Source organism: Myotis daubentonii, chromosome 3 (assembly GCF_963259705.1).
Source record: "Myotis daubentonii chromosome 3, mMyoDau2.1, whole genome shotgun sequence".
Classification (NCBI taxonomy): Eukaryota; Metazoa; Chordata; class Mammalia; order Chiroptera; family Vespertilionidae; genus Myotis; species Myotis daubentonii.
Window position 1 is genome coordinate 48,737,198 of NC_081842.1, and position 12,887 is coordinate 48,750,084.

General features: G+C 39.5%; 1 pseudogene; it reads left to right on the forward strand.

The window, feature by feature from the left end:
• The first annotated feature begins 5,214 nt into the window (after positions 1–5,214).
• Positions 5,215–5,396, forward strand: LOC132231990 (U4 spliceosomal RNA; annotated as a pseudogene).
• Positions 5,397–12,887: the final 7,491 nt, after the last annotated feature.

Consider the following 12,887-nt stretch of genomic DNA (forward strand, 5'->3'; position numbering starts at 1 on the left):
TTTCCCCTCAATCTAATTTGTCCTTTTCTAATCTTTTCCATATAATTAAGTCCACCAACCACCACCTAGTGAAGGGGGCAGAAATAGAATATTGGGAGACAACTATAATAGTAGGAAATATTAATCATGCTGTGTTAACTGTGATTGGTTTGTTCTGACTAAAGAAAGCATGTGGGACCTGGAAGCTCACCTGGAGATGCAGTATAGGATAGTTAACAGTCAATAATTAACAAAATTACAATAATAATGAGGGTCCAGAAAAAAGGGAAGTTACTCTGACATTCCACAGGTATGTTATCTTATATGCAAAAAGACAATAGACTCAGTAAAGATAGAAGTTGATTGTTGTCAGGGAAGATACTGCCCTTGGACATGACTGCCCACTATAAACTGCTTTTTAATTAAACAGCTTTTTAAAAAAAAATTTTTAATTTCAAACCATTCTTTGTGATTATTTTAATGTTGTTGTTTTTTTAATATATTTTATTGATTTTTTACAGAGAGGATGGGAGAGGGATAGAGAGCCAGAAACATCAATGAGAGAGAAACATCGATCAGCCACCTCCTGCACACTCCCCACTGGGTATGTGCCTGCGACCAAGGCACACGCCCATGACCAGAATTGAACCTGGGACCCCTGAGTCCACAAGCCGATGCTCCATCCACTGAGCCAAACTGGCCAGGGCTGTGATTATTTTAGATATCTGAGTTTGCAATGCTGCCTCACAGGCCTTCCCTGAGTTAGGTTAGCATGTGGCTCCTTTTCTTCCACAGATTGGTTGGGGTCAAATGATTAGAAACACAGCTGTTGCTGTCTGCTATCTGTGGGGAAGGGAGATGGATTTATTTCCTTCTCAATACACCAACAGTTGACAACTAGGACTTCATGACAAAGCAGCAAAAATAAGTAAATATATAAAAGCCCAAAACACAAGCAGAGTTTCCCTGCCCTGTCACAACACCACAGGCATTTGAGCAGATTTCCAAGAGAGGAAATTGTTAGGTTAGGTGGCTTAGGAGGCGGCGCAAGAAATAGAGTCCAGTGAATCAGAAAAGAAAGGAAAGGAAAAGGTTTATTCTGCGTCCCCGGGAGACCCACGTACCCCCAGGACAGGGCACGTGGATTCACACCAACAGGGAGGGGGGCACTTTTTTTATACTGCAGTTGGGTGAGGGGTGGGGACATGAGCTGAGGAATTCTCTGCCGCAGGGGATGGGCGGGGGTATTCAGAAAGAAGTCAGTATCTGTGTGGGGGTATGTGGATTCAGGGAGAAGAAGCCGGTATCTGTGCCTGGCACGTTGATCTGTGAGAAATCCCAGGGGAAGTCCATTGTCTCATCACATGTCTGCATGTATCTGATCCTGGGCTCTCTCCGACCTAACAGAAATAAAGAATTATACTGAGGCATAACATACGAGAGAGCTAGAATGCCAGGTACCGAGGAGACTATCAGAGACCATGCTTTTTCCCACTGTCCCCTCTCTATGCATATTTTTGCTCCATTCCCCTTTTGTCATCCAATTTTCCAATGGCATATTCATTCTGCACATAATGAGTATGACTGTGATCCCTGGTTATACGTCATGATGTCTTAAGTCTGATCACTACCTTCAACTGCAGCAGTCTCCAGGTTTCTTAGATCACAGAGACAATTAGATTGGCTCCAATTAGTGGTTCTATCCACTATCAGCTCTCTGAAAATACCACCAAGATAAAATATTGACCACTAAAGTAACCTCTTGATAAAAGAAAGCAGAGTTTATTACTTAACACAATAAGGGGGATTGTTACCGGACTAAAGGGGTATGTTTGCCTGTGCACTCCAAAGCCCAATTAAACACAAGCAGGCCAAGAAAGTAAGGGTTTATTAGTTGAGGAAATGGTGTTGTGGGCAAAAAAAGGGCCACAGGCTAACCTGACTAACTCAGGGAAAGCCTGCATGGCAGCCTTGAAAACTCAAGAGACCTAAAGTAAACACAAAGGATGGTCTGAAGTTAAAAACCTTTAATTAAAAATCAGTTTATAGTCATGTCCTAGGCCAGTATCTTCCTTGACAACGATCAACTTCTATCTTTACTGAGCCTATTGTCTTTTTGTATCTAAGATAATATACTGGTGGAATGTCAGGGTAACTTGTAACTTCCCTTTTTCTGGACTCCTCAAGGTACAACCAAATGTACTTGGGCCCTGGGACAGAGACCACAAATTCCTTCATTGTTATTGTTATCATGTTAATTGTTGACTGTTAACTATCCTGTACCTACCTAAGTAAAAGAAATACGTGTCTATCATTTTACTATTTATCCAATCCCAGAGCCCCCCCCATGCTCCCACCCTGTCTTTCCTCTGCTTTGCTTTCTCTTGCCTCCCTAATCTATCACCAATGGAGTTCATGTAACCCATTTACATCTCCTCCTTTGATTGTAATGGATAAAACAGAGTGAAAAACTGCCATTCTCCAGAGCATTATCCCAATAGGTTGAGATTTTGCTTCCTGGCAATTGCCAACAGTTTGGCTCAAACTCACAAAAATTCTGTACAGGTTTAAATTTTTTTTTTTTTTTTTACATTAACAGTGCTAAGTCTGAGTCTCAGGTAAGCCTGTGTTTGAAGACCTGATTTCCCAGTGGCTTCTACGGAATAGATTATATAGGGGAAAAAACCATTAATCATGGTTGTTAGAGGAGTTGGGGTCATGGGTTCTATTGATTGGTTGGGGTCAGGGTATCAGGTCCTGATGTCAGTCATGGCTTTGTTCTGTCTGGTTTCATGAGGGTGTGGTCCATAGGGTCATTCTGCTTTCATGGGCCTGGGGCTGAAACACAACTGAAATCAATATGTTATCCTTAGCTTGGCAGAATCTCTGTTTCTCACTCAGGTCAACACATCTGAGGCTTTGTTCTTAAGTTTGATACTGACCAGAACCTAATGACTTAAGGGTTTAATGATTAAGGGAAGGAGTATACCAGTGGTTCTCAACCTTGGCTGCACATTAGAATCACCTGGGAATCTTTTAAAAATCCTGATTTCTGGCCCTCATCCTCCGGAAACTCTGTTTCTTTGTTATGGGGTGGGGCCACAACATTAGTAACAAAGAAACAGAATTTATAGAGGATGAGGCCCAGAAATCGGGATTTTAAAAAGATTCCCAGGTGATTCTAATGTGCAGCCAAGGTTGAGAACCACTAGAGTGGAGGGACAGAAAGGAGAAAACGTCATGTGAAGGAAATGGAGTTTGATCAGGTATCCATCTGTGCTGGTTGGGGATGAGGGAAGGTGGTCACTGGGGCATGTAAAATATGTTTGTTCCTTCCAGGGACTATGGGTGTGGCAGGTAGCTGGAAACTTGTCTACGAAACCTATTTATCATTCCTAGGGAGTGCCTGGTCTGAGGTGATGAGCACTCCACCCACATTTTTTATCCAGTTGTTAAAAGGCCAACACCCCTGCAAGTCATAGAGGTTTAAACTGTCAGGACATGAGTGTGTCAGGAGCCTGTGTAGGCTGGATACACCAGGTGCCATGGTTGTTGTTGATGACTAGAAGTGGGTGGAAGCAGCAGAGAGAATATTGTTATTCCTGGGCCATAGCCCAGAGGCTCCAAAAAATAGACACTGAAAAGATGATGAATCAGCTAATCAGTGTGGGAATGCCAGACTATGGTCAGGAAAAGGCTGTGGGAAACAGCAGGGGAATAGAGAAGTGGGAGAATGACTAGAGGCCTGTTAGGGTATGATGTGCTTTAGCAAAATTTAGATCAGTATCCCAAGGTACTCTTGGTGGGAAAGGGAAGCTGAGTAGGAACTGGTGCTAAGGCACTCGGGAGAGCATCAGAAAGAATCTGATCACATGTGAGCAGAGAAGAGAAAGGAGCCAGGGAGAGCTGCTGGTGGTGCTTTGATCTCTCACTAATTGCAAAGGTAGAACTGTAAGGACTGTGTGTAACAACCACCCACAGTCAGCAGGAAGTAGAGCAGAGGTTCTCAACCTGTGGGTCGCGATCACTTTGGGGGTCAAACAACCCTTTCACAGGGGTCGCCTTAGAGACCATCAGAAAACACATATATAATTACATATTATTTTTGTGATTGATCACTATGCTTTAATTATATTCAATTTGTAACAATGAAATTGGGGGTCACCACAACATGAGGAACTGTATTAAAGGGTCAAAGGGTCGCGGTATTAGGAAGGTTGAGAACCACTGAAGTAGACGGTTAGGAGCAGAAAATGGGAAGGGATCCTTTAATGCAGTGGTTCTCAACCTTCCTAATGCCGCGACCCTTTAATACAGTTCCTCATGTTGTGGTGACCCCCAATTTCATTGTTACAAATTGAACATAATTAAAGCATAGTGATTAATCACAAAAACAATATGTAATTATATATGTGTTTTCCGGTGGTCTTAGGCGACCCCTGTGAAAGGGTCGTTCAACCCCCAAAGGGGTCGCGACCCACAGGTTGAGAACCGCTGCTTTAATGTTTTGTTTTGTTTTCCCCATGCTACTAAGACAAAATCCAAAAACAAAACTTGCTCAGGCCATATGAATAAAGAGTACTGCAGAGAGTCATTACTCTCAGGAAAGAATCGGATGGCATCTGTTTATGGGCCAGGAAAATTAGAAGGGAAAATAATCAGTCATAATATTGACTAATAATAATAATAACAACAACAAGGAAAATGCAAAAAAAATAAGGTGTGGCAAGATTTTAGAGACACAACTATATGCTGCTAGTTTATAAAATCCTCTTAAAGAGAAATCTGGCCTCAGAAAATATCCTAATAATTCCACTTCTAGGTAAAACTCCTAGAAAAATTCATACACATGTATGTAAGAAAACATTTATAAGAATGCTCATTAAAATGTTAATTGTGAAGCAAAAATTAGAAATAGTTTTAATAGTTAAAAAATGAATAAATTGTTATATTTTTGTGAGAGAATACTATATATAAATTAAAATAAATAACAAAGTATAAGAATTCACATTTATAGATAAGTAAAAAGGAAAGTCAAAAAATACATTTAGTTAAAAATGGAACTCCCATTTGACCCAGTAATCCCACTTCTAGGAATATATCCCAAGAAACCAGAAACACCAATCAGAAAGGATATATGCACCCCTATGTTCATAGCAGCACAATTTACAACAACTAAGATTTAGAAATAGCGTAAGTGTCCATCAGCAGATGAGTGGCTTAAAAAACAGTGGTAGCTTTGCACAGTGGCAGTATCATAGCCAGTGAGGTTTATCAGAGGCACGATTATTGCCAATTTAAAAACAAACAAACAAAACACAGTGGTACATTTGCACAATGGAATACTACACTGATATAAAAAAGAAGGAACTATTACCATTTGCAACAGCATGGATGGACCTGGAGAGCATTATGCTAAACGAAATAAGCCAGTCAGAGAAAGATAAATATCACATGATCTCACTCATTTGTGGAATATAATAAACAACATAAACTGATGAACAAAAATAGATCCAGAGACAGAGAAACATCGAACAGACCATCAAACCTCAGAGGAAAGTCGGGGGGTGGGGGGAGAGTGAGGGTCAGAGGGAGGGTAAGAGATCAACCAAAGGAATTGTATGCATGCATATAAGCATAACTAATGAACGCAGACACTAGGGGGGTGAGGGCATGTTCTGGGGGGTGGGAGTGGCCTGGGAGAGGTCAGTGGCTGGGTAGAGGTCAATGGGGGGAAAAGGAGACATATGTAATACTTTAAACAATAAAGAATTTAAAAAATAAATAAATAAAGGTGTTTGTTTCAGACAAAAAAAGTCTATAAAAATACATTTAGTATGGTAGTATGTATATATATTTTAAAAAATAAAAAGATAAAAACAAAAATGAAATACCACTCCACACTTGTTAGAAAAGCCAAAATAAAAAGCTGAAAACACCATAAGCTGACAAGGATGTAGAGCAACAAAAACCTTCATTCATTTGCTGGTGGAAATGCAAAATAGTATAGTCACTTTGGAAGACAGGTTGACAGTTACTCACAAAATTAAATATATTCTTTCTATACAATCAAGCAATCACACCCCTTGGTATTTTTACCCAAATGAACTAAAAACTTATGTTCACACAAAAACTTGCACATGGATATTTTTATCAGCTTCATTCATAATAGCCAAAACTTGGAAACAACTAAGATGTCCTTTAGGAGCTGAATGGAGAAATAAACTGGCACATTCAGAAAGTGGAATATTATTCAGCACTGAAAAGAAGTGATCTATCAAGCTATGAAAAGAGGAACTGTAAATGCACATTACTGGGTAAAAGAAACCAATCTGAAAAGACTACAGGTTTTAGCTATTTATGCACTTGACAATTTCTCTTCCAGAAGCAGCTGTTTTGAGACAGGGAAGTCTAAGGGCTTACTAGGGCCAAAGTTAAGCTGTCATTTATGACATAAATCTATCTGTCGTATAGCTAGAATGCATGGGACATGTTGCAGGGCTTTGAAATTGCTTTCTGTTCCTAAATTTCCTTTGATCTGGTCACTTAAAAGTCTGTTAAGAACAAAAAAAATAAAAAAAATTAATAAAAACACATCGAAGAGTAATATATTTCATTTATTTATATGCATGAGTATTTAGAAAAGATATGAAAATATAGATTGCATATGCACTAAATACAGGGAAACATCTGCATTGGGAGAGAGAATTGAAGTTTAGAACGTTACCATAACTTGATGTGTAAAACTTTGTTTTTAAATCTAAAGAATATATAATATATTATTATTAGTTAGGTTGGCCCATGGGCATTGTCTATATTTTCTGTTGAGTTTAATGATATTAAATCAAACCAATAAAAAAATATATGAACAGCTGAAAGCTCAATCACCAGGTGCTTGTCACAATATTTGGTAAATTGTATTTGGTAAATGTTTTAATTAAATTTATCAAATAAAATATAGGGCATTGAGGAAGCCAAGGACAACAAGATTTAGTCTATGCTTCCAAGAAACTCACATCTATAACATATACACACACGCGCGCGCGCGCACACACACACACACACACACACACACACTTCTAAAGAAAACAATCACATACACATAATTATAAAAGTAAATATAAACTTTTTTGAAAACACATATGAAGGAGATATTAATTTTGGTTAAGGGAGGGGAGTAAAAAAATAAATAACCCACTACAATATGAACAGAACATTTTAGATTGGCCACTTGTAAAAGTAGCTTTTGTAACAGGCAGACGAAGAGATGGTGTTTGGAAGGTGGCACAGTATGAAGGAAAAGATATAAAACATGAAGATATTTTTTAATAACACTTAGTATTGTGTCATTAGAAGTATTATGTGATTAGGTCATATGACTTGTAGAGATACATGGCAGAAGGTAGACCTAGAAATTGTGGTTACTTAGTAAGGACCCTTGAATGCTATACTAAGAAGCTTGACAAGGGTGCATTTCAGTAAAATAATGCCATTGGGAATACAGATGATGTATTGAATTGGTGTGTAGCTGAAGGAAGAATTGCAAGAATGTAATAGACATTCATCATACATTACTAGATGATGAGCATCCTATATAATAAAAGCCTAATATGCAAACTGTCCCCTCAAATGGGAGTTTGACCAGCGGCCAACCTCCCGCATCCCCTTCTCCCCCTTCTCCCCTGAGCCCCATCCCCCTTGCACCGGGCATTTACTTATTTATTTATTTTTTAATATATTTTATTGATTTTTTACAGAGAGGAAGGGAGAGGGATAGAGAGTTAGAAAGATCAATAAGAGAGAAACATTGATCAGCTGCCTCCTGCACACTCCCTTCTGGGGATGTGCCTGCAACCAAGGTACATGCCCTTGACTGGAATCGAACCTGGGACCTTTGAGTCCGCAGGCTGACACTCTACCCACTGAGCCAAACCGGTTAGGGTGCCTTTAGTTATTTAGATAAAGTCACTTCCTCATCAGCCACTACCAATAGAGACTCCAAACTTCAGAGGTAAACTGAAGGTCAAAACTGGAAGGATTAACCTGCTCATGGCAATTCCAGAGTGAAGCCAATACTGAGGCTCAAAATAACCAGAAATGTGGAGCACAGAGTTGCTCTTTACCCAGCTGAGAAAATTTTCTGTTGAATATTTCTCATTATGAAGAATATATAAATATATAATCAACACTCTAGGCAAAAGGGTTTTATTTATTTGTGAAGCAAAACCAGCTTTCTTGAATGGTTCTACTGTAAACAGGGGCCCTTTGTAACTGCACCATTAAAATTCTGGTGAACCTGCCAAAGGGTGGGTCATCTTGGTTGAAGTGGTAACACAGACTGGCTTCTCTACAGGAAAACTGAGGAGTTTCAATAAACCACCAAGCACTTGTTTGAGTGATATTGGTACTTGTTTGAATGATATTCTGGCTGAAGACAGAATTTTTTCTTTGGCCCCCACCCTACTCTCCTCACACTGTAGCAAGAACACTACTCTGGGTGTCAGAAGCTTTAGTTACATCCTTTCATCCCATGAGTCATTTATGATTTACCTCATTGGGTTCCAGGGTCCTCATCTGAAAGTAAACTTTATTTCTCTCAACTAAATGCTGGGAGCATGGAATATGGTAACTAGGCAAGGATGGGCAAAAGTAGAGTCACAGTTGTTCATATGGGGGAAAAACAACAACAGGCAGGTTATGTTTATTACAGTAGCTTTATTAATGCAAAAGAATGTCACAATATAACTGCAAGCCTACTTTTGCCTTGCCCTGTATCACTCAGGAGCTTGGTTCATCTTGCTGATTCAGTTTTCTTCAAATCCCTTCCATTAATTCAAGAGAAGGGAGTGAAATGTTTTTAAGGGGTCTCAGAAACTTTCCTGTGTGCCATCTAGCCTTTGAGGGGACTGATGATACAAATGCGGTCCTGATCTATAGATGATTTGGCACAGAGCAGTAGTTCAAGGCCTAAACAGATAAATATGGGCATAATTCAACTGATCCCAATGGATCTGAGAGCTTGGCACTAAGTAACTCTCCCATCAGTGTGGGGGTGGACGTTAGCATTTTCAGTCTTCCTGGAGACTTCTTCAGGGACAAATTATGTGCTTGACTGCTATCTTGGACTTTTTTTGGTACTCGTTTCTGTTTCTAACACCTGATCCATTCAGTCTTTCTCTCTCTTATGATGCGGTTGATATTCTAACCCATCTTCAAAGCTCAGAGTTTTGTGAGTGAAGTCTGTGCTTCTTTCTAAAGAAGGAATTTGGAACAGACAATCTAAAGGCCCTTTCAAAAACATTATTCTTACTCTTGCCAAGAGCTTTCAGCTCTGGACTTGGACGAATGGTGGGGGGTGTGCACAGAGTAGAAAAAGCTTTAATAAAGTTCTTTTATTGCTACCTGTGAAACGCTGGGCAAATTATTTACCTTCTAAGATATTCAATTTATTTTAATTAAAGTCAATGACAAAATGCCCTCTTGTAAAAATTATTATGATGATCATTTGGAGGAGAAGTTTCATGTAAGAGATATGGGCGCAAAGAAGATATTCAGTGCATCAGTTCATGCTACTATAGGTACTACTCAGTTTTAAGCAACCAAGAAAAAACCGCAATTACTTCCCAGTAGCAAGCTCAAATTTCAAAATTGCATTTTTGCAAGTCATATTTTCAGGTTCATTTTGCAGATTAGTAATACTGTTTTATGAATAGGTTACAGTAAGTTGAGAATGTGATAGAGGTGGGAAGTGAGATGGTAATTTTGCTTTGTTATTTACTGATCCTCTCCTCAACTGGCACCTCTGTTAACTTTTGTCATTCCTCAAAAATTGAAGCATTCCTCTGGAACTTCTTTACGGTATACCTCTCTCCTTTGATCTTTCTGGGTAAAAGTCACCTTCCTGATTGCTCCATGTTGGCACCTGCGTAATCAAACATGGCTGGAGATAATAGATAAGATACCATCAACTCACTTTAGATTTACAATCTAAACCTCAGATATGACATCAATGCAACTGAGCAAGCCCAACTATATCCCAGGAGTCAATATACTTTTCTCTTGTCTTTAGACACCTATTTTACACCTTTTCCCATTTCCTTAGTGATGCATATGACTTTGATTTTCATAGTCACCTGAAAAAAAAGCCATTAAAATAGAGTTTGGCCATCCTTCCTCAAACAAACTATAGCTGAGATGCATTACAATTTATATTCTGTGCCATCATTTTTGTTAAAATGATGAACTATCCATGTTCTTCTTTAAAGTCAGAATTTTCACTTGTGCATTGAATTCCATTTCCTCTCAACTTTTCAATGACTATATTCCTACATCATAAATTTCACATTTTTAACAAATTAATTAACTGGGTGACATGTGAAAAGTTAATTATTTCATGACTTCTGAAACATCATTGTGCCTTAGTTTCCTCACAGGTAAAGGGAGAAATAACAATAATAATGCCCCCACCTCATGAGGGTTATTGTGAAGATTCATGGAGTTAATACAGGTAAAGACCTTAAAAAACTACCTGGGATATAGCAAATACTATATATTCATCAGTTCTAATTATTAGTGGAAAGAGCACTAGTCTTCTGATCATAGCTATGTAAGTGATTATGCAGTATTCTCTGATTATGTATAATGTTGAGCAATATATATTAATCTCTCTGAGCCAGCCTCCATTTTCTCTTTTGTAAAATGTGGATATTTCTTTATGATGTTTTAGTAAAACAATGGATACAAAAGCAGTATTTAAAAAACGCTAAATTTTACATCATTTATTTAAAAAATTATTGTTTAGGGTAGAAAGAATGGGTAAAAATTATGAAGAAGACAAAACAAAACAAAAAGGTAGGGCAAACCCTAATACACAAAGAGTAGTGCAAATTTAAGGGTACAGTCTGGTTTGAGATAGTTTTATTTTCCTTCCTTCCTTCCTTCCTTCCTTCCTTCCTTCCTTCCTTCCTTCCTTCCTTCCTTCCTTCTTTCTTCCTTTCTTTCCTTCCTTCTTTTATATATACAGTCATTTATCACACATTTGTTGAGTATTTATTTCCTAGCATGCCCAAAGCATTTTCTATCCTTGGAGTTATTTAAGCAGAGATAAGGCCCACTTCCTACTGAGCATCCATTGGTGGATTCAACCTTCAGATGAGTGGTTGAACTAGATTAGAGATTTCATAAACTAATGATCTAGCACAATTTGGCTAGATTTTTAAAAATACAGATCCAGTTCTTAGACCTACTAAATAGGAGTCTTAAGAACAAGAGAAGGAAATTGCAATTAGAAGGAATCTATAATTTCTAAAAATTTCATCAAGGAATTCTGCTGCAGACAGTCCACAAGCATTGACCAACTTGCAAATGTATTAGAAGACCTTAGTCACCCTATAGAATAAAGAGGTAATATGCAAATTGACCATCACTCCAACCCACAAGATGGCCACCCCCGTGTGGTCAAAGATGGCCTCCACAAGATGGCCTGCAGGGGAGGGCAGTTGTGGGTGATCAGGCCAGCAGGGGAGGGCAGTTGGAAGGGACCAGGCCTGCAGGGGAAGGTAGTTGGGGGGGACCAGGCCTGCAAGGGAGGACAGTTGGGGGCAATCGGCCTGCAGGGGAGGGCAGTTGGGGGGGGACCAGGCCTGCATGGGAGGGCAGTTGGGGGTGACCAGGCCATCAGGGGAAGGCAGTTAGGGGGAGACCAGTTAGTTTGGGGTGACCAGGCTGGCAGGGGAGTGGTTAGGGGCAATCAGACAGGCAGGTAGGCAAGCGGTTAGGAGCCAGCAGTCTTAGATTGTGAGAGGGATGTCCCAGATTGGAGAGGGTTCAGGCTGGGCTGAGGGACACCCCTCCCCCACCCCCCATGGATGAATTTTATGCATTGGGCCTCTAGTTCCAATATAAAAGGATAATAAACAATTTGAAAAGGACAATTAGATTTTATTATCTTGGGTTTCAAAGTTTAGAAATGATTAAAAGCAGAGTGATTAAACTATTTTTTTTGCTATTGTGTTAAACAATTGCTTGTTTCTAATGGCTGTTTATGCCTAATAAAAATGAGGATAAAATTTTTACTTTTGGAAGCAGAAAATAAGATTACTTTGGAACACATATCATTAGAAACGGAGGCATTTTTTATTTATCTGTTTAATTCCCTCATTTAACATATTGAGAGGAGTTTTTAGAGGTTAAATAGCAGGTTTAGGGAGTTTTAGAAATAAAGAGGGCCCATGGGGGAGAATTGCAAAGCTGGGGGGCTGGAGCTGCCAAAAGGCATACATTCACAGAGAGAGAAAAGAGATGCCATAGGATAAAGGGGAAAGGAAGACACCCATTTACAGAAAGAAGACAGGGGAAAGCCACAGGGAGTAGAAAAACAAAAGGGAGAAAGAAGAAAACAGATTTTCACAGGAAATGGAGGAGTCTACCACAGGAGGGGGAGAAATAGAGGAGAACCCCACATGGGGTTTGAGCTCTGAAGCTGCTATAGTGACCAATCAGAGGGGATATCAGGACACAAAGAACTGCAACCTATATAAACCTTAGGAAAGAGGGACTTAGTGGGCTACCCCTTTGAAACCCCCTCACCATGCGGGAGTCTGTGCTTGTTTCCCAATAAATTTCCACCTTTTCCTATACCACCTTTTGTCCGTGGCTTCATTCTTCAAATCCACCTGGACAAGGACCTGGGAAAGAAATCACCTTTACATCCTGCCCAGAGGAAAACCACGCATTTCCATTTGATTTCTGCATGTCAATGTTTCCTCTGTGTCCTGAAGAAGTGAGTGATCAAGTATCACTGGCAGAAATGGAGCTCAAATTTGTTTTCCACAATAATAGATACAGAGGCAGAGCTGCCTCAAACAGATTGTCAAACTGCAGGGGGAAGGCCGGGGAGGGTTGGGGGG